Genomic DNA, 23,103 nt, shown 5'->3' with positions numbered 1-23,103 from the left:
CTCAAAATCTCACAATTGGTGGAACACGAATGGCATGTGCACCATTTCGTAAAAGGTAAATTAATCCTAAGTTGACGATCCACATCAATGGCCATAGTCAGGGTGTGGACAAAACTTAGGATTTTTATCTTTTACGAAATAACACTGGATCTATTTTCAAAATTCATCATATTTTCTTAAATATTTTCTCCTTTTATTAGAATTTAACTTAAAATTGACTCAAAATATATACCAATGGCCATAGTCAGGGTATATTGAGAGTTAATTTCATTTTAAATTCTATAAAAACACCAAATGTATTTTATTCTTCTCTTGAATTTAAATATAGATTATTGTGTAATACATTCAATGACCATAGTCAAGGATGTATTATATTTTCAATCTTGTTTTAATTCATCCAAAGAATGAAATAGTTTTTCAAAATCCAATTTCAAATTCTTTAAATTCATTCATCATTTAGGATAGAACTACATCATATTTTCCAAAATTTCTTTTTCAAAACTCCAAGTAATGTAAATATCTTCCTCAATCTATCTTCAATCCTTTTCAAATCCAATTCATCGTTTCATTTTTCGAAATTCTATTTTTAATCTAAAGTTCAATTCAAACTTTGAGATTTCAAATTCATTTTATATATATTCAAATTCAAATCAGATTTCAAAGTTCAATTTGACTTTGAAATTTCAAATTCATTTTCAAAAGCTCCAATCAAACTCAAAGTTCAATTTTGAGATTCTTGATTCATTTTTCTAAATTTCAAATTCAAACTTCAAATCCAAGGTCTAAATTGACTTTAGGATTCATCTGTATATTCAAAATTCAAATTCTAAAATTCCTTTTCCCAAATTCAAATCAGACTTAGAAATTCCTGATTCATCTTCTGAATTTAAACTCCAAATCCATTTTAAGATCCAAGATTCAACACTCATATTGGATCTCAGACTTCAGATCCAAATCCATCTTAGGATCCATAGTCCAACTCTACATCGGATCTCAGACTTCAGATCCAAATTCATCTTAGGATCCTGAATCCAATTCCACATTGGATCTTAGACTTCAGATCCAAAAACCCATCTTAGGATCAAGAACCCAATTCTACATTTGGATCTCATACTTCAGATCCACTCCATTTTAGGATCCAGACTCCAATTTCACTTTGGATCTTAGACTTCAGATCCAATTTCCTTATAAGATCCACAATCCAATTTCACCTTGGATCTCAGACCTTAGATCCAAAATCCATTCTTGGATCCAGAACCCAACTCTATTTTGGATCTCAGACTTCAGATCCAAATCCATCTTAGGATCCAGAACCCAAATTTACATCGGATCTCAGATTTCAAATTTTAAATCCATTTTACGATCCAATTCCATTCCTAAATTCTAGATTTCAAATCCAATTCCATTTTCAGATCTTGTCTGAATCCATTTCTACTTTCTATATCATTTGGATCTCTCAAGCTTGTCCTGATTTCAAATCTTAAGATTACACTTTCAAATTTCATCTTCTTCTCCTAAATCCATGATTAAATTCAAAGTCCATTTCTGACTTTGAAATTCCATTTTCTTTCATTTCAAAGCTTCAAATCTTTCTCTTCAAAATCAATATTTATTTCCCAACTCTGAAAACTTAAAACTTCTCTGATCTATCTCAAGTTCTAAGTTAAATTCAAATATTTCTTCATTCCCTTACCAAGTTCATCTCAGAATACTTGGAAATTTCCAAAACATCTTTGAAAAAAGCATACATCCTCGCATTGCACAAGCATGATTCTTTGTGCATTTAGAGTTAGAATAAATTCTTAGATTATATTTAGGCAAAGCAAAAGGCATAGATTCGATCCTTGGTTCGATTACCCCTGGTAAAGGCACCAGGAACGGTCGAACCTCGTACCAACGAGCGAATCCCGTCTCTCCATTTTCCCGCAATATTTTAAAAAACGGAGGCGAGTTAAATTTCTAAATGTTTTCAAATTAAGGTCAAGTGAGACCGCGCAAAATAGTTCCTCTTCTCTCTTTCTTTCTTTCTTTTCTCTTCTCTTTCTCTTTTCTGTCTTTTATTTCTCTCCCTTCAAAAAGGAGGAAAATAGAGGCTGGAAAAGGGAAAGAGAAGAAAGAGAGAGAAACCACGAGAGAGGAAAAATTTTGCGATGATCATAGTTTTGGCGACCGTGATGGGACTCGTCTTCGTCCGGTTGAATCTATGCCTTTGCTTTGCTTTTATATAATCTAAGTCTTTATTCTAACATATGTCAGCTACATTTTCCATGCAAAACCTTAGGAGCCTAGACTCTGTCCTAAAGCTGACATCATTGCATATAGGATCTAAGTATGGTTTGGTAGGACCATATTGAGGAGAATATCCCATGTTCACATTAGATTTAGGTCTTAAAATACAACTCTCCTCAATTTTTAGGGATTGAATGTAAACAATGTATGCAAGTGTATGCTTCTCTTTATTTAAATCTATCTCTTTAAGACTTGCATTAGAGCCTTCTGATTTTATTGCATGTTGATCATATTTTGAAAACATCCCAAACTATATTGTCACGGTCTTCACGTTGTTGGGCTGTCTCACTGAACCATAGTTCGGGAGAGAGCCTCACAACTGGACCACTTATTTGGGTTCGCGCCCCCTACCACGTACCTAAGGGCCATAGTCCGAGGTATATCGGTAGGTGCTCAAGGATGTTGGGGAAGCCATTACCTTAAAACCGAAGAGATATCTTATATGCCACGTACTTCGAGCTTCGGCTTGAGTATATCGGCGTACCTTGATTGGAATCAGATGATATAAATCTTAGAGTTAGGATTAAGGTCCTATCAGCCATTTCAAATATTGCATATAGAGTCAGCTTTAGGGAGTGCTATTTGTGCATCCTTGCTTGTATATCTGTGATTGTATGATATTTTATATATATCTTCCTTATATTTTCCAAAAACCTGGGTATATATTTTCAAAATTTCTCCTTTGTTTTAAAACCCAGGTGTATTTTTTCTTTCTCTTTTTCTTCTTCTTCTACATTTCTTCAAAAATTCTTCTGATCCTTCCTGCAAGTTCTTCAAATTTTAAATCCTTACCATTTATTCTCAAATTCCATTTTTCCTTTTATTTTCTTATGTTTTTTTTATATTTTCATAAAAATCTCTTTTCGTCAAGAGATATCCTTTTCAAAATGGTATTTTCTTTCATATTTTAGTTGGTTACTCTCCCTCGTGGAGTAAACAACGCAATTGTCACAAATTTTGTGGCGACTCGATCCCTAGTAATGGGATACAATTGTTTAGATTTCAACCTAAGCCCTCCTTGTCAAAACTTCTCCAAAAGTTTCTCTCGTCTAAAAAACCTCCTCTTTCCTCTACAGAGAGATCACTGATATCCGAAAATGGTTACGACAAGAGCGGGAAAAGAAACAGATCCTCAACTCAGCGACAGTGAGGCGGAAGAGATGACATCGACCCCGCTATGTATGACATGTTCCAAAAGATGATGGCAAGGATGATGTCAGAGCAAGCCGAGGCCAAACTGAAAGAGGCAGTTCCTAAAAGCAAGCTGAAGAAGAAGCCTGTGAAAAAGCAAGTCAGAATCATCAAGAATAAGGTACAGCCAGACACTACTTCTGAGAAATCAGAGTCAGTCGAGGAAGAATCGGAAGAGGAAGAGCAGATTGTCTACAAACGGAATCCTCTGAGATAGACTGTAAAGATAGCTGTAGAAGAGCCCGAATCCGTCAACAAGCCCAAGTCTGGGGCTCCAGCAGAGGACCTGATGAGCAAGCAGATGAAGGAGATGAATCGAGCAATCAAGGACATTCAAGCCAAGGGTAAGGGCAAGCAGACCTACACCGGCGAAGATTTTTACGATGGTCTAGATGGGGATGATAACCTGGAGAACCTTCCGCGTAAATTTCTCAAGTTTGACGGGACTGGCAACCCTAAAGCCCACCTGGCCACATTTTATGCAGAGTGCAGCCGTTTCAGGAAAGATAACAGGGCTCTGTTCATCTGTTTTCCCCGCAGTTTGGAGGGTGTAGCAGCCAGATGGTATGCCGATCATGTGAATCCTATCAAACTACGAGAGTTCGATAAGGTAGTAAATTTGTTCATCGAGCGCTTCTTATTCAACACAGAAGCTTCACCTACATTAAATCATCTTTACAACCTGAAGCAAGGAGAAAATGAAAGAGCAGGTGATTTCATTCACAGGTGGAGAAGCACCTGTAATAAGATGAAGGTACCCATTCTTGAGGAGCACGCATTGCAGGTAATCCTCAACAATTTCTCTCAGCCCATAAGAAGCCTCATCGCCACTTCCCGGCGAAATCCTTCATCAACTTGATTGAGCGAGCCGAATGGCTCGAAGCAGAAATAGAAAGCGGACTTTACGAGGGCACGCCTCTAATCAAGAATATCCAAGACCAGAAAAAGAAAGCGCAGTTCGCCCATTCAGTTGAAGCCTCCTGCAATAATCTTGGCAGCAACAACCAAGGAAACAAGAACAACAGTGGCAGTGGTCCGAGAGTAGATCAGGGCAAGGGGCAGAAGGAGAGAGCGTATAAGAACAATGACAAGCCTCTTCCAATTGGCATCCAGCAGAAAGAGGATCTTCAAGAGAAACCCAAGTACATCAAGTGGGAGAAAGATCAAGTCTTCACTCCTTTAGATCAAACTATGGAAGCAATTCTGGATTACCTGTAAAAGCACAGGATGATCAAACTCCCTAAAATAGCGGATCCTTCCGTAATCTTGGGAAAATTCAAAGATCAATTCTGCAAGTTCCATAGAGCAACGGGGCATGACACAGAGCACTGCTTCGTCCTCAAGCATATGATACAAGACTGCATTGATAGAAGTATTTTGATAGAAGACGAGGAAGAAAAGCAGCCAGCAGTCCTGACAGAGCCATTCTCGGACCACTCAAAGAATTAATAAAGCCAAAGTTTTGTTTGCTTTCGTCTCTTTTTGTCAGTTGTCTTGTAGGGGTTAGTCAGCCCAGTCTTCTATGAGTCTTTTCCTTTTTACGTTCTTGTAAATATTCGGTTGTTATCAAACTTTTGCTTATCAAATGAAATGTCAATTTCCTTTATATCTTTTATAATGCTTCTTTTTCCTTTGCCATATTGGGGCATTTTAATTCCCGTTCTTTTCAGAATGTGGGGCAATCCTGACATCATTCATGAGAGAAATGATATTACCTATGAGGGCTTTTTCAAAAATCATGAAATTTTAAAAATCTTCGTTATGACCAAGGAGTTCAAACATTCCTTGGTCTAACCTTTGACAAAAAATCAACCCTCGCGTTGATCATGTCTTCAAAAATAAGTTTTTCAAACCATTATATTGAAAGATCAACCCTTGTGTTGGTCTTATCTTCCAAAATGAGTTTTAAACTTTTATATTCAAAGATCAATCCTTGTGTTGGTCTTATCTTTCAAAATGGATTTCAAATCTTTATAGATCAATCCTTCTCTTTCAAAGTGGATTTCAAAACCTTTATTTTCAAAGATCAATCCTTGTATTGATCTTATCTTCCAAAATGGATTTCAAATCTTTTTATTCAAAAGATCAACCCTTGTGTTGGTCTTATCCTCCAAAATTGATCTCAAAACTTTTCAAAGATCAACCCTGGCGTTGTTCTTATCTTTTAAAATGGGTTATAAATCATCATATTCAAAGATCAATCATTGCATTGGTCTTATATTCCAAAAATGGGTTTTAAATCATTATATTCAAAGATCGACCCTGTGTTGGTCTTATCTTCCAAGATTGGTTTTTAAGCATTACCTTCAACGATCAACCCTTGTGTTGATCTTATTATCAATTTCGAGCTGTTATTTTTAGAAATCAGATCCATTGTTGATCTTCTTCTTCAAAATTAGGTATTCAAAACCATGGCCTTCGAAAATTAACCCTCATGATGATCTCTCATGTTTAGTTTAAAGGATCAGATCTCACGCTGATCATTCTTCTTGTGGTGGATTTTCTTCCCCCAAAAAGATTTCTCATTTATCTTTAGAATAAACATTTTCCTTCCAAGATCCCATATGCAGGCAGGATCAGAAAAACTCCTTTTTCTCAAATCTTGTAAATCTTCAGTTAATTTTGATATCTTTATCAGTTTCATTCATTTTATTCATATTTTTATCAAGTTTACATCAAATTTTATCCAGTTTTATCAAATTTATCAATATTTCCTCAATTCTATTAAAAATTTTATCAATTCTTTTACCCTTTCAGGTTAAGGGATAAACCTGATGCCTCTTTTCAATGAGGTATTCTTTTTATATCTGCCCCTTTCAGGTTAAGGGATAAACCTGACCCTCGTTGTCCGAGGTGTACCCTTTCAGGTTAAGGGAAAAACCTAACCCTCGTTGTCCGAGGTGTACCCTTTCAGGTTAAGGGAAAAACTTGACCCTCGTTGTCCGAGGTGTTTCCCGCTCAGGTTAAGGGATAAACCTGACCCTCGTTGTCCGAGGTGTTCCCATTCAGGATAAGGGATAATCCTGAAACCCCTCGTAGGAGCAATAACGCTACTTATGAGGATTCTTTTGTAAATACAAGTTTTGCCAATCTTTGTTGATTTTTTAGATTTATATAAATTTCCCTTCATTAAATTTTCCTTAAATCCTATTCTTCTCCCATTCAGGATAAGGGAAAATCCTGAAACCCCTCGTAGGAGCCACAACGCTACCTATGAGGATTCTTTTGTAAATATAAGTTTTGTTAATTTTTGTTGATTTTCTAAATTTATATCAATTTCCCTTTGTTAAATCTTTTTAAATTCTATTCTTTTTTCCATTCAGGATAAGGGATAATCCTGAGACCCCTCGTAGAAACAATAACGCTACCTATGAGGATTCTTTTGTAAATACCAGTTTCGTAAACCTTCATTTGATTTTCTAAATTTATATCAATTTTTCGTCATTTAAATTCCTTAAATTCTTTTCCCATTCAGGGATAAGTGTTAATCCTGAAACCCCTCGTAGGAGCAATAATGCTACCTACAAGAATTCTTTTGTAAATACAAGTTTTGTCAACCTTTATTGATTTTCTAAATTTTTCTTTACCTTCTTAAATTCTATTCTTTTTCCCATTCAGGATAAGGGATAATCCTGAAACCCCTCGTAGGAGCAATAACGCTACCTATGAGGATTCTTTTGTAAATACAAGTTTTGTCAATCTTTGTTGATTTTCTAGATTTATATCAATTTCCCTACATTAAATCTCTTTAAATTTTATTCTTTTCCTCATTCAGGATAAGGGATAATCCTGAGATCACTCATAGGGGCAACCATGCTACCTGTGAGAATTCTTTTTACAAAAATAAAATCAAATTTTCCTCAAATGTTCTATATTTTTTTTCAAAGTTCTATATCCTTTTGTCTTCTCAAAATTTATTCTTTTTATATTCCCCGTCACATACCTGATTCATCTAAATCATAGATCATAAATTCTAAATCTTGTCATATCCCTTCTAAATTCAAGTCTCAGGTTATCTCTTCATAAAATCTTCTATTTTCCCTTCAGGTTAAGGGATAAACCTGAATCATTCTTTTCCTAAATTCTCATCAAATGTCTATTTCATTTCCCCTTCAGGTTAAGGGATAAACCAGAATCATTCTTTTCCTAAATTCTCATCAAATGTATATTCTTTTCCCCTTCAGGTTAAGGGATAAACCTGAATCATTCTTTTTCTAAATTCTCTTCAAAATGTCTATTCTGTTTCCCTTTCAGGATAAGGGATAATCCTGAAACCCCGACCATTCTTCTTGCTTCGATCCCTAAATATCTTAAATAGGCCGATCACCTTCCCGACTCTCAGTGCTCACACTAGTTATTTTGCTAAAGTTTTTAAATCTAAAAGATCAAGTTCAGTCCTCATACTGGTTGTCTTTCAAAAGTCTCAATCTTAAATCAGGTCATTAAATGAAATGTCCCAGCTACTTCGCTGGTCGTTAAATGATTAAATGAAATGTCCCAGCTACTTCGTTGGTCGCTAAATGATTAAATGAAATGTCCCAGCTACTTCGCTGGTCGTTAAATGATTAAATAAAATGTCCCAGCTACTTCGTTGGTCGCTAAATGAAATGTCCCAGCTACTTCGCTGGTCGTTAAATGAAATATCCCAGCTACTTCGTTGGTCGTTAAATGATTAAATGAAATGTCCCAACTACTTCGTTGGTCGTTAAATAAAATGTCCCAACTCCTTCGTTGGTCGCTAAATGAAATGTTCCGGCTACTTCGCTGGTCGCTAAATGAAATGTCCCAGCTACTTCGCTGGTCGCTAAATGAAATGTCCCAGCTACTTCGTTGGTCGCTAAATGAAATGTCCCAGCTACTTCGCTGGTCGCTAAATGAAATGTCCCAGCTACTTCGCTGGTCGCTAAATGAAATGTCCCAGCTACTTCGCTGGTCGCTAAATGAAATGTCCTAGCTACTTCGCTGGTCACTAAATGAAATGTCCCAGCTACTTCGTTGGTCGTTAAATGAAATGTTCCAACTCCTTCGTCGGTCGTTAAATGAAATGTCCCAGTTTTTACTGGTCATTAAATAAAAGGTTCCAGCTCCTTCGCTGGTCGTTAAATGAAAGATTCCAGTTTTACTAATCAAAAAGTCTAAAATCATAAATTGCAACTAAAGGTCGCATCAAAACCTATATTGAGTAAATATTTCACATAGAAGTCATGAAAACTTTGCCAATTTGCTAAAAATATTTGTTGATTCCAAAATAAATCTTACTGCACAAAAAGAATTACCTCGGATTACCTCTAGTATTTTCTTCATAAAAGGAGAAACTCTTTGCAAAAAAGAGGTAAAATTCAAATCTTTTTCCTGTTGATCAACCAAAAGGATGAAAGAAATATCCTCGGTATGATTAGCGAAAGAAATATTCAATGACGTTGAAAAGCCAGAAGCAAATTGATATTGATCATAGTTATGACGTATGTTTTAAAATGACTTTCTGGCAATTAGACAGTGGAAATATCCTGAGCTATAAAAGAATTCACCTAATCCATATCTTCTCATTTCTAAAGCTGCAATCAAATATCTGCAAAAGGGATCTCTCAATTGTCGTCAAGATGAAGGCGAATTAAGCGAGTAGACCCCTGGGGCCAAAGAAGATTTGGATCATCTACCAAGATGAAGGAGTTTGTGAAGGATCCTTCCAGGAAAAGTTCAGATCACCGTCGAGATGAAGGCGAGTGTGATGGACCTACCGACAAACCCTAAATGATATTTGATTTTTGCTATCATCTAAAGACCTTTGAGCCAATATCATCATATATAATCCCTGAGAAAAAGAAGGATCAGAACATCTCCGAGATGAAGGAGTTTTTAACGTACCCTTCCCTGAAAAAGAGAGAAAAGTCAGGACATCCAAATGAAGGATGATGTAAAAAGCCCGAAAAAGTTCAATGACTCAAAAGGAGTGCAAAAAGATTATCTTGAGAAAACACTCAGATATCAAACCGCCTAAATTGCCAGAAGTCATCCTTTCTTATGCAAAATATCTGTTATCAATATCTTTTCACTACTTGCTTTTATGAAATTAAGAATATTTCTTCTTTTCTCATATCAGGGAAATGGATAGCTTCCTTAAAGAAAATCATCAGCGCTAAAGTTCTGAATTTGACTCTTAAAAACCAAGGAGTTAACCTCGTTGGAGGAAATACTCTAGGTAAAAGAGGGAATATCTTTGCACACATGTACACATTTTCGAGCGTTGAAGTCAACTATACATTTATCTTATTGGCAAAATTTTCTAGATATTCTAAGAATGAAATAAATATTCAATATCCATTTTTGGTGCAACCTAGCGTTGTTTATATCTTTCAGAAGAGTTACCCCATTCAGTTGAAGTATCTCTCCTGTCCCATCACGGTTTTGAGAAATCCGTATGGTTGTTCCCACTCAGGTTAAGGGTCAAAACCTGTACTCCCTGCGAGAGGTCATTAAATTCAAAAGCTGATTTAGTCTCAGCAATGAGACGCCCAAGTTCATCCCTTTTTCAAGCTTTAGGGAACCCCATTTCCTTCCTCCTTTCGCAAACCCCTGTCGGATTTGTTCATCCAAACTCCGAAGGTCCCATCATGGTCTCTTCACTCGAGATTCCATATGGTCGTCCCCTTTAGGTTGTGGTTAAACCTGAATCTCGTTCCAACGAGTTTCTCACGTTTCGATGAGGTGTTTTCCTCCCAAGTCCCATCATGGTTCTTCCCATCGAGAAAACCATGCTTCGTATATCCATCCAAAATAAAATCCTACTTAAGCTTCATCTCATGAGGCGTTTTCTCATAAATGTCCCATCAAGGTCATCATGTATTCCTTTCCCCATTCAGGTTATTTTGAGATATGTTCGTCCCATCAAGGTTAAGGGCTAAACCTGAGTCATTCCAAAAAAACTAATCTCGCCTCACCCATAAGACTTGATCAAAATTCTTATCTTTTATCATTTCGGGATCTTCACCCAAAGTCCCATCACGATTCCCTTATTTTCTGCTCAATCATATCACTTTCGAGGATTTCGTCTTCCCAAAACCATTCAGGATAATGTTTTAAGCATAAAGAGCCATATCTTTCAAATAAATTCTTCCACACCCAGCTCAGATCTGCTGACTGAGGCATCTTTCAAAATTTGGAGTTTTTCTTTGCCACTAAGCTCGGCTTTCAACCGGCTTAGTAGCAAAGAGGGGCATCTGTGAACACCCCAAAATTTTCAAAATCTTTTAAATATTCCCTTTTTGCCCCTAAATTCATTTTTTGAGCAAATTAGTCATTTTAAATCTAAATTCCAGTTCATTTCTCTAGTTTTACTGAAATTAAATTCATTGTATATGTTTAAATTGATTTCGGACCTGGATCCGTTGTCCAGATCCAAATTTGAGTCACATTGTCCAAATTTTAAATTAAAATTATAGAAAATACACAAAATAGTTTTTAAATAGCTCAGACAGTCCCTCCGACATCTGTTTGGATGCATCGTGTTGTATTTCTCGATTCGAGATCCAAAACTCGAACATTTTCTCAAAAACTTAGATCCAAACCCACTTTCTGAAGAAATTTCTCCAAAATGGTCTGAAATTCTTGGAGAAACACTCTTTGTAAATATTTCGCAGAAAAATACAAAAATTTAGTGTTTAAACTTTGTTTTGTTTAAAATTTTAGTTGTTCTACTACAAAAAATACAAAAAAATGGGAAAGCAATACAAAAATAAAAAAAATTGAGGAAAGCAAAATGGTTTTTAAACTTGAAAATGACATTTTTGCCAAAAACCTACTTTTAAACATTTTTTTTACAAAAGATTTTTTTAAAGGGGTCTTCTTTTGGAAATTTGGAAAAGAGGCAACGACCTCTTTCTCGCGCATCCTCCCTCTCACTTGCCGACCCTTTATCTCCAAACCAACTTCTTCTCCCTCAACCCCTCATCTTCAACCAACAGCCTCTCTCGAAGGCTCCTCTTCCCGTTTAAAAGGAAAGCACGCAGAGTGAAGAAGGGATCCGTCTCCTACCTCTCCACCGATCATCTGTTCTTCTTCTTCATACCTTCTTCTTATTCCCTTGGGTTTCCTCATTTTGATGGAAGCCGACTGATCTTTGCAGGAATCAACTACATTCACAGAGAAAGAGCCTCCCTCTCTTTTCAATCTCTACAATAACCAGCATCCATCCTTCACCCCTCCATAGCCTCCTCTTCTTCTCCTTCACGAAGATCCGTCTCCAACCTCTCCACGGCACATCCAACATCCATCCATTTGCGCCATCGTTGATCACCCATTCCATTCTCCCTCTCTTTCCAATCCCTAGAAGGCTGAGGTAAGTCATCGTTCCTCTTCTCTTTCATCAATTACTCACAAGTTCTTTTGATTTCCCTGTTTTTTTTAGGCATGATTCATAGTTAGATTTTCTTCTTCTGTCTTCAAATTTTTTTTTATATATGTAACTCTTCATTTTGCATTTTCTCTGACTTTCAGTGTTTGCTTCCATGAGCCTTCTATTTTTTTTGTTGGATTACTTTCCTTATATGTTGATGATCAACGATGCCTCACAATGGCATCGTTGATCCATCTAATTTTGATTTCGTTTTCACATTTATGATTATTTGCTTTTCTTTGGTTTCACTTTTAATTTTCCGAGTCTTGCCTCATTGATGCACCAGAGTGATATTGGATTGCATATAACCATCTCAACTCATTTGCTGTGCAATATCAAAGGGAGTTCTCATTTCCCCACACCTCCTATTATTTTAAAATTTTCTTTTTCTTGTCGATATTTAATTTCCTATCTTTCATCGTATATTACCTTTTCAAAATCGATTTCAATTGCCCTAAATTTTCATTGTAATTCACGGCCAGGCCTGGCTGCAGCATGAGTCTCGGCTTCTTATGTCTTTTAACTTTTAGTTTATCATTTATCTTGGAATTCCTCTTGATTTGTTGACAAATTCCCCTGATTTTCTGTGAGTTTACGCAATTTACGATTCATCTATGTTCGTTCCCTGTAATTTCTTTGGTTTTGTATAAACCGCTGTTGTTCAATGTTTTCCTTTCTTAGGTTTCTTTTGTTTATTTGGTTATGATCTATGCGGTCATACAAGATATCTGTTTCAGCAACTACAACCAGTGGATTGCAATTATGTCATCCAGGGGGACATGCCATATTTTTGCATTATTTCCTTTTGGTGGTGAAGTTGCTCTTTACTCACATGCTTCTTGTGTTGATGGTTCAGCCATGTTTCTTGATTTCCCATCACCTTGGTGGTTACCTTCTGGATCTTGCATGCTGAATACACGTAATCCTTTGCCTCTGCCATCACCTCCACCCCCAATTACACTTTCTGTTATAAGCAAGATGAAGAATGGTAGTGGTGGATGGCTTAATACAGTTGGTGGTCCTGCGGTTACCTCTACAGCAAAAAAAAAATGCACCATCTGGTGCTATTTTTGCATTTTTTCACAATTCAGTACATGTTCCTCAGTCAGGTCATTCAAAATCCAATTATTTAGAGTACTTGTTGGTGTACTCTCCATCAGGTCATGCCATTCAACATGACCTCCTTCCTTCATTCAGCCTATAATCATATTGTAATAATCACCCACCAAGAACCGTTGTTGGGTCTTTAGGATCAAATCAGGATGAGGACTTTAAGGTTATTACTAAACCTCTTCAATGGTGGGATGTCTGCCGAAGAACAAATTGGCCTGAAAGAGAGGGCAATATAACTTCTATTATATTTGATAGAGTAGAGAGTAGTAGGACCTCTGCAGATTCCACTGATTGTGATGATAGGCAAATAAATTGCTTAAGAGCATTGAGCAATGGAATGGATAGTCATGGGACTCATGACTGCCCTGGTGGAGAGATAGGAATCAGGAAGGTGTCTGTTCAAGAGATTGAAATTAGGGAAAAGGATTTACTGCCAGTCTTTGACCATTTTCATGGCTTCCAATCTGATCAGAGCTTTGGGAAGGGTGTTCTGGGGAGATATTCTAGTGCTTTATCTTTTGATGATCGCGATATGAAAAGACTACCCCAAAAATTTTATATATATATATATATATTTTTCTAAATCTCAGGAACTAATGAAATGGCGCAATTGCATGTTCTCCAAGAACCAGTAATGTGCTTTCCTCAAATTGTGATGGTTATTTAGAGCCACAAGGTTCGGTTGTGCTTCTGTCTGTGGAGAATCCAGCTTGTCTTGAGTCCTTTCATGGAGCAAGTCAGATAAGCCACAATTCCATTCCCAACATAGTGCACTGCAGGGTTCCACTTCATAAGTCATATATTGTTGTCCATCCTCAATAACATTCATTTTTTTTTGCCTCTTCATTGTATTGGCGTATTTTACATGTGTCATTTCACCTTCAACATCCCCTTCATCCAGCATTTACATGCATTTCATTTCCTGTGTCTACTATACTTCACTATATTGCACGTCATTGTGCATTCATCTCACTGCCACAACATAGCACCTGCTGCACTTACACTTCCTGCATCAGCTATATCCTGCACCTACCTTATTTGTTATCACCATCACCTTTTTAGCACAAAAGTTCATATACTCTACACCTTCCACCATTTCCATCCAACTCTCATATAGAACATATGCATTTCATCAACTTGCTGAACCTTACAGCAACCTCCTTATGTTACATCTGTTATTATCGACTCTCTGTACCATAGTAGCTTCTGGTTGTATCCTTACCAGTCACTTGCCATGACATTTCATACCACCAATCCACTGCGAACTCCTTACTACAGCCTCCACAATTCCACCATTTAGCACACCACCACTACATGATTAGTCAGTTGCATTACAGCCATCAGTTGTGTTCACCTCATTATATCCTAGTCTTTTCCCATCCCTATCACCAACCTGCCATTCTACTTTCATACAGCCCCTGCACATCGTTGTGCATACAGCAGATTCATTTTAGCCCTCTTTTTCTTCACATCATCTACTATTACACTCACATCACCTTGTTACTATGTGTCCACAACCATCCATTCCATTTTTTTTATTATTGCCAATAGCACTAGCCCTTCATATGCATACGGCAGTGCTTAGGCACTGCTGTGGTTTGATGTTCTGTATCTACAGCAATGTTCAAACGCGGCTATGGTCTCATTTGGTCACCTACGATAGTATTGAGCACTACTGTAGCTAGCTATATCTCTATACACCTTCACCACACAACATACACATATCTTCACTTCCTATCATCAGTTTAGCTGATGACAGTACATATCACTGCATTTACAATAAGACTTCCACTTCACTACCAGTATGTTTACTACACCCAGCAGCATCCTTTGGGTCTCTCATTGTCCTCCAGCTCATCCCACGGCTTCTATTTGTAGCAAGCTTCTACTAGGCCCTATGACCAGCATCTTCTTCACATTTTATTCACTTCATTCCCAGCACATCTACATATCCCATAACATTTCAGCACCTTCTCCAAGATCAACTTCATGTATATATCTTCCATTCCATACCATACAAGGCACAGGATATACCATGTACATATATATGTATATATATATATCTTAATTGTAGCTTCGCATCTAATACCTCCATTCTTCATTAAAATAAACACCTTTCAGGTATGTCTTTAGTTTTAGTGTGACAATTCTTAGATCTACTTTTTGTTATTATTATATATATGTTGCCTATTATCTTGTGCTAACTCCATTTTTGCAGGAAAATATATGAAAATGTTGTACTTCTTCTTAGCTTAGAAGTTGTAAATAGTAATCTCAGAATTGTAAAAGTTGGATTATAATGAGAAAACTTGCATTTCTAGCTTAGATTAGAATGTATGAGCATCTCATAAATCATGTGTTTCATCTCATTTTTTCTTTTATCCTCAAAATCTCACAATTGGTGGAACACGAATGGCACGTGCACCATTTCGTAAAAGGTAAATTAATCCTAAGTTGACGATCCACATCAATGGCCATAGTCAGGGTGTGGACAAAACTTAGGATTTTTATCTTTTACGAAATAACACTGGATCCACACTGGATCTATTTTCAAAATTCATCATATTTCCTTAAATATTTTCTCCTTTTATTAGAATTTAACTTAAAATTGACTCAAAATATATACCAATAGCCATAGTCAGGGTATATTGAGAGTTAATTTCATTTTAAATTCTGTAAAAACACCAAATATATTTTATTCTTCTCTTGAATTTAAATATAGATTATTATGTAATCCATTCAATGACCATAGTCAAGGATGTATTATATTTTCAATCTTGTTTTAATTCATCCAATGAATGAAATAGCTTTTCAAAATCCAATTTCAAATTCTTTAAATTCATTCATCATTTAGGATAGAACTACATCATATTTTCCAAAATTCCTTTTTCAAAACTCCAAGTAATGTAAATATCTTCCTCAATCTATCTTCAATCCTTTTCAAATCCAATTCATCCTTTCATTTTTCGAAATTCTATTTTTAATCTCAAAGTTCAATTCAAACTTTGAGATTTCAAATTCATTTTTATATATATTCAAATTCAAATTAGATTTCAAAGTTCAATTTGACTTTGAAATTTCAAATTCATTTTCAAAAGCTCCAATCAAACTCAAAGTTCAATTTTGAGATTCTTGATTCATTTTTCTAAATTTCAAATTCAAACTTCAAATCCAAGGTCTAAATTGACTTTGGGATTCATCTGTATATTCAAAATTCAAATTCTAAAATTCCTTTTCCCAAATTCAAATCAGACTTAGAAAATCCTGATTCATCTTCTGAATTTAAACTCCAAATCCATTTTAAGATCCAAGATTCAACACTCATATTGGATCTCAGACTTCAGATCCAAATCCATCTTAGGATCCAGAGTCCAACTCTACATCGGATCTCAGACTTCAGATCCAAATTCATCTTAGGATCCTGAATCCAATTCCACATTGGATCTTAGACTTCAGATCCAAAAACCCATCTTAGGATCAAGTACCCAACTCTACATTTGGATCTCATACTTCAGATCCACTCCATTTTAGGATCCAAACTCCAATTTCACTTTGGATCTTAGACTTCAGATCCAATTTCCTTATAAGATCCACAATCCAATTTCACCTTGGATCTCAGACCTCAGATCCAAAATTCATTCTAGGATCCAGAACCCAACTCTATTTTGGATCTTAGACTTCAGATCCAAATCCATCTTAGGATCCAGAACCCAAATTTACATCGGATCTCAGATTTCAAATTTTAAATCCATTTTACGATCCAATTCCATTCCTAAATTCTAGATTTCAAATCCAATTCCATTTTCAGATCTCGTCTGAATCCATTTCTACTTTCTATATCATTTGGATCTCTCAAGCTTGTCCTGATTTCAAATCTTAAGATTACACTTTCAAATTTCATCTTCTTCTCCTAAATCCATGATTAAATTCAAAGTCCATTTCTGACTTTGAAATTCCATTTTCTTTCATTTCAAAGCTTCAAATCTTTCTTATCAAAATCAATATTTATTTCCCAACTCTGAAAACTTAAAACTTCTCTGATCTATCTCAAGTTCTAAGTTAAATTCAAATATTTCTTCATTCCCTTACCAAGTTCATCTCAGAATACTTGGAAATTTCCAAAACATCTTTGAAAAGAGCATACATCCTCGCATTGCACAAGCATGATTCTTTGTGCATTTAGAGTTAGAATAAATTCTTAGATTATATTTAGGCAAAGCAAAAGGCATAGATTCGATCCTTGGTTCGATTACCTCTGGTAAAGGCGCCAGGAACGGTCGAACCTCGTACCGACGAGCGAATCCCGTCTCTCCATTTTCCCGTAATATTTTAAAAAACGGAGGCGAGTTAAATTTCTAAATGTTTTCAAATTAAGGTCAAGTGAGTGCGCGCAAAATAGTTCCTCTTCTCTCTTTCTTTCTTTCTTTTCTCTTCTCTTTCTCTTTTCTGTCTTTTATTTCTCTCCCTTCAAAAAGGAGGAAAATAGAGGCTGGAAAAGGGAAAGAGAAGGAAGAGAGAGAAACCACGAGAGAGGAAAAATTTTGCGATGATCACAAGAAAGAAAGAACAGAACTTTTCAAGAATCTGCCAGAACAATGCTCTATCATTATAAAATTACAAATTTGTTCTAGGCTGAAGCTGTAAATACTGCATGTTAGATTTGATGAATCTATTGGTCAAACTGTACAAAATAACTCTAATGATGATGATCTTGAAAGTACAGATTTTGCTATAGATAATACTGTTGTATCAAATAAAGATGATCATCAAAGAACATTTGGTGAAATCAGAGATCATCCTCAAAAGCAGATTTTGGGAGACCTGACCAAAGGAGTTCAAACAAGAGCTCAGCTGAAACATATTACAAATATGGCTTTCATTTCTCAACTTGAACCTAAAAAGATTGATGAAGCCATCATAGATGAGTTCTGGATACTAGCAATGACTGAAGAACTTAACCAGTTCCAAAGAAATGATGTGTGGGATCTTGTACCAAAACCAAATGGTCATTAAATCATTGGGACAAGATGGTGTGATCATCGCAAAATTTTTCCTCTCTCGTGGTTTCTCTCTCTTCCTTCTCTTTCCCTTTTCCAGCCTCTATTTTCCTCCTTTTTGAAGGGAGAGAAATAAAAGACAGAAAAGAGAAAGAGAAGAGAAAAGAAAGAAAGAAAGAGAGAAGAGGAACTATTTTGCATGGTCTCACTTGACCTTAATTTGAAAACATTTAGAAATTTAACTCGCCTCCGTTTTTGAAAATATTGCGGGAAAATGGAGAGACGGGATTCGCTCGTCGGTACGAGGTTCGACCGTTCCTGGTGCCTTTACCAGGGGTAATCGAACCAAGGATCGAATCTATGCCTTTTGCTTTGCCTAAATATAATCTAAGAATTTATTCTAACTCTAAATGCACAAAGAATCATGCTTGTGCAATGCGAGGATGTATGCTCTTTTCAAAGATGTTTTGGAAATTTCCAAGTATTCTGAGATGAACTTGGTAAGGGAATGAAGAAATATTTGAATTTAACTTAGAACTTGAGATAGATCAGAGAAGTTTTAAGTTTTCAGAGTTGGGAAATAAATATTGATTTTGAAGAGAAAGATTTGAAGCTTTGAAATGAAAGAAAATGGAATTTCAAAGTCAGAAATGGAATTTGAATTCAATCATAGATTTAGGAGAAGAAGATGAAATTTGAAAGTGTAATCTTAAGATTTGAAATCAGGACAAGCTTGAGAGATCCAAATGATATAGAAAGTAGAAATGGATTCAGACGAGATCTGAAAATGGAATTGGATTTGAAATCTAGAATTTAGGAATGGAATTGGATCTTAAAATGGATTTAAAATTTGAAATCTGAGATCCGATGTAAATTTGGGTTCTGGATCCTAAGATGGATTTGGATCTGAAGTCTGAGATCCAAAATAGAGTTGGGTTCTGGATCCTAGAATAGATTTTGGATCTGAGGTCTGAGATCCAAGGTGAAATTGGATTGTGGATCTTAAAAGGAAATTGGATCTGAAGTCTAAGATCCAATGTGAAATTGGAGTTTGAATACTAAAATGGAGTGGATCTGAAGTATGAGATCCAAATGTAGATTTGGGTTCTTGATCCTAAGATGGGTTTTTGGATCTGAAGTCTAAGATCCAATGTGGAATTGGATTCAGGATCCTAAGATGAATTTGGATCTGAAGTCTGAGATCCAATGTAGAGTTGGACTCTGGATCCTAAGATAGATTTGGATCTGAAGTCTGAGATCCAATATGAGTGTTGAATCTTGGATCTTAAAATGGATTTGGAGTTTAAATTCAGAAGATGAATAAGGAATTTCTAAGTCTGATTTGAATTTGGAAAAAGGAATTTTAGAATTTGAATTTTGAATATACAGATGAATCCCAAAGTCAATTTAGACCTTGGATTTGAAGTTTGAATTTGAAATTTAGAAAAATGAATCAAGAATCTCAAAATTGAACTTTGAGTTTGATTGGAGCTTTTGAAAATGAATTTGAAATTTCAAAGTCAAATTGAACTTTGAAATCTGATTTGAATTTGAATATATATAAAAATGAATTTGAAATCTCAAAGTTTGAATTGAACTTTGAGATTAAAAATAGAATTTCGAAAAATGAAAGGATGAATTGGATTTGAAAATGATTGAAGATAGATTGAGGAAGATATTTACATTACTTGGAGTTTTGAAAAAGGAATTTTGGAAAATATGATGTAGTTCTATCCTAAATGATGAATGAATTTAAAGAATTTGAAATTGGATTTTGAAAAGCTATTTCATTCTTTGGATGAATTAAAACAAGATTGAAAATATAATACATCCTTGACTATGGTCATTGAATGTATTACATAATAATCTATATTTAAATTCAAGAGAAGAATAAAATACATTTGGTGCTTTTATAGAATTTAAAATGAAATTAACTCTCAATATACCCTGACTATGGCCATTGGTATATATTTTGAGTCAATTTTAAGTTAAATTCTAATAAAAGGAGAAAATATTTAAGGAAATATGATGAATTTTGAAAATAGATCCAGTGTGGATCCAGTGTTATTTCGTAAAAGATAAAAATCCTAAGTTTTGTCCACACCCTGACTATGGCCATTAATGTGGATCGTCAACTTAGGATTAATTTACCTTTTACGAAATGGTGCACGTGCCATTCGTGTTCCACCAATTGTGAGATTTTGAGGATAAAAGAAAAAATGAGATGAAACACATGATTTATGAGATACTCATACATTCTAATCTAAGCTAGAAATGCAAGTTTTCTCATTATAATCCAACTTTTACAATTCTGAGATTACTATTTACAACTTCTAAGCTAAGAAGAAGTACAACATTTTCATATATTTTCCTGCAAAAATGGAGTTAGCACAAGATAATAGGCAACATATATATAATAATAACAAAAAGTAGATCTAAGAATTGTCACACTAAAACTAAAGACATACCTGAAAGGTGTTTATTCTAATGAAGAATGGAGGTATTAGATGCGAAGCTACAATTAAGATATATATATATACATATATATGTACATGGTATACCCTGTGCCTTGTATGGTATGGAATGGAAGATATATACATGAAGTTGATCTTGGAGAAGGTGCTGAAATGTTATGGGATATGTAGATGTGCTGGGAATGAAGTGAATAAAATGTGAAGAAGATGCTGGTCATAGGGCCTAGTAGAAGCTTGCTACAAATAGAAGCCGTGGGATGAGCTGGAGGACAATGAGAGACCCAAAGGATGCTGCTGAGTGTAGTAAACATACTGGTAGTGAAGTGGAAGTCTTATTGTAAATGCAGTGAAATGTACTGTCATCAGCTAAACTGATGATAGGAAGTGAAGATATGTGTATGTTGTGTGGTGAAGGTGTATAGAGATATAGCTAGCTACAGTAGTGCTCAATACTACCGTAGGTGACCAAATGAGACCATAGCCGCGTTTGAACATTGTTGTAGATACAGAACATCAAACCACAGCAGTGCCTAAGCACTGCCGTAAAAACTGTGATCATCACAAAAATTTTTTCTCTCTTGTGGTTTCTCTCTCTTCCTTCTCTTTTCCTTTTCTAACCTCTATTTTCCTCCTTTTTGAAGGGAGAAGAATAAAAGAAAGAAAAGAGAAAGAGAGGAGAAAAGAAAGAAAGAAAGAGAGAAGAGGAACTATTTTGCGTGGTCTCACTTGACCTTAATTTGAAAACATTTAGAAATTTAACTCGCCTCCGTTTTGAAAATATTGCGGGAAAATGGAGAGACGGGATTCGCTCGTCGGTACGAGGTTCGACCGTTCCTGGCGCCTTTACCAGGGGTAATCGAACCAAGGATCGAATCTGTGCCTTTTGCTTTGCCTAACTATTATCTAAGAATTTATCCTAAGTCTAGATGCACGAAGAATCATGCTTGTGCAATGCAAGGATGTATGCTCCTTTTGAAAAGATGTTTTGAAAAATTTCCAAGTTTTCTGAGATAAACTTGATAAATGGAGTGAAAAAACTGGTTTTTGAATGGTAAAATCTAACTTAGAACTTGAGATAGATCAGAGGAGTTCTAAGTTTTTGAAGTAAATCAGGATTGGAAGAATAAATGAGAAAGAATGACTTGAAGCTTTTGAAATGAAAGGAAATGAAGTTTCAAAGTCAAAAATGGACTTTTGAATTTGAATTTGAATTTAGGAAAGGAAATGAATATTTGAGATGGAATTGAATTTGGATTTTTAAGTTTGGAATGGATCTGAGATAATCAAATGGTATTTAAGAATAGAAATGGATTTAGGGAGTTTTGGATGAGATCTGGAAATTGACTTGGATTTGAAATCTAGATTTTGAAATTGAATTGAATCTTAAAATGGACTTAAGATCAGGGATCTAAGATCCGATGTAAAATTGGGTTCTGAATTCTAAGATGGATTTGGATCTGAAGTCTGAGATCCAAGGTGAGATTGGATTCTGTATCCTAAGATGGTTTTGGATCTGAAGTCTTAGATCCAAAGTGAAATTGGAGTCTGGATCCTAAAGAGGAATTGGATCTAAAGTCTGAGATCCAATATGAGTATTGAATCCTGGATCCTAAAATGGATTTGGATTTAAATTCAGAAGATGAATCAAGAACTTTTAAAATCGAACTTGAAATTTAGAATTTGAATATACAAACGAATTTCAAAGTCAATTTAGACCTTGAAATTTTGAATTTGGAATTTGAAATGAAGATGGAAGGAATCTCAAAGTTAATTTGAACTTTGGATTTGATTTGGAATTTTTGAATATAAATGAATTTGGAATTTCAAAGTTAAATTGAACTTTGAAATCTGATTTGAATATAAAATGAGTTTGAAATCTCAAAGTTAGATTGAACTTTGAGATTTGAAAATGAAATAGAATTTTGGAAATTGAAAGAATGAATTGGATTTGAGAAGGATTGAAGATAGATTGAGGAAGGTATTTACATTACTTGGAGTTTTTGAAAAAGACATTTTGAAAATATGATGCAAATCTATCCTAAATGATGAATGAATTTGAAGATTTTGAAATTGGATTTTTGAAAAAGCTATCTTATTCTTGAAATGAATTAAAATAAGATTGAAGATATAATACGTCCCTGACTATGGTCATTGAATGTATTATATAATAATCTATATTTAAATTCAGGTGAAGAATAAAACACATTTGGTGCTTTTATAGAATTTAAAATGAAATTAACTCTCAACATACTCTGACTATGGCCATTGGTATATATTTTGAGTCAATTTTAAGTTAAATTCTAATAAAAGGAGAAAATATTTAAGGAAATATGATGAATTTTAAAAAATGGATCCGGTGTGGATCCAGTGTTATTTCGTAAAAGATAAAAATCCTAAGCCTTGTTTACATCCCGACTATGGCCGTTGGTGTAAATCATCAACTTAGGATTGAGTTACCTCTTACGAAGTGGTGCACGTGCCATTCGTGTTTCACCATTGTGAGGATTTGAGATATAAAGGGAAAAAAATGCATGAAGAACAAGCAATTCATGATATTTACGATGCTCATACATCCTAATCTAAAACAGGAAATGTAAACTCTCATTAAGATCTAACTATTACAATAAAATTAAATTTACAATTCCAA

Source organism: Nuphar pumila, chromosome 7 (genome assembly GCF_984573655.1).
Source record: "Nuphar pumila chromosome 7, dmNupPumi1.hap1.1, whole genome shotgun sequence".
Lineage (NCBI taxonomy): Eukaryota > Viridiplantae > Streptophyta > Magnoliopsida > Nymphaeales > Nymphaeaceae > Nuphar > Nuphar pumila.
The sequence above is the reverse complement of the archived record's forward strand: the minus strand, read 5'-3'. Positions refer to the sequence as shown.